Raw genomic sequence first — 481 nt, forward strand, 5'->3', positions numbered from 1 at the left:
GGGTGCGATCATACCAGCGTTAGTGCACCGGATCCCATCAGAACTCCGCAGTTAAGCGCGCTTGGGCCGGAGTAGTACTGGGATGGGTGACCTCCCGGGAAGTCCCGGTGTTGCACCCTTTTTTAGTTTTTCGCCGGGCGTCGCAATGCTATTTGAATAAACCTTTTGCCCGTTTGCGTTCTCGTCGGGGCCGGGCCGGGCCGGGGTGCGCTGCCCGCACTACCGCGCGCGCGGGGGCGACACCGAGCGCGCACCCGAGGCGCCCCGAGCACACAGGCCACGGTGCAACCCGGGCGTTGTGCGCGCACCCCGGTGCGCCCGAGGTGCTGCGCGCGCACCCAGGTGAAATCGGTGTGCACCTCGGCCAGTGCGCGCTCGGTCGAGTCGCGCACGTTGGCCAAGGTGCACGGTGATGTTTCTTACTCTAAGGTTCCGCACCAGACGCCCGGGACAGGTGAGCGAAGCTGGGCGGGGCCGGGTG

At 66.9% G+C, this 481-nt stretch overlaps 1 non-coding gene across 1 annotated transcript; it reads left to right on the forward strand.

Annotated features, from left to right (window-relative positions):
* Positions 1-119, forward strand: LOC131863920 (5S ribosomal RNA). The gene has a single exon (XR_009362813.1). It is a non-coding gene; the product is annotated as a 5S ribosomal RNA (ribosomal RNA).
* Positions 120-481: the final 362 nt, after the last annotated feature.

Source organism: Cryptomeria japonica, unplaced genomic scaffold (genome assembly GCF_030272615.1).
Source record: "Cryptomeria japonica unplaced genomic scaffold, Sugi_1.0 HiC_scaffold_73, whole genome shotgun sequence".
Classification (NCBI taxonomy): Eukaryota; Viridiplantae; Streptophyta; class Pinopsida; order Cupressales; family Cupressaceae; genus Cryptomeria; species Cryptomeria japonica.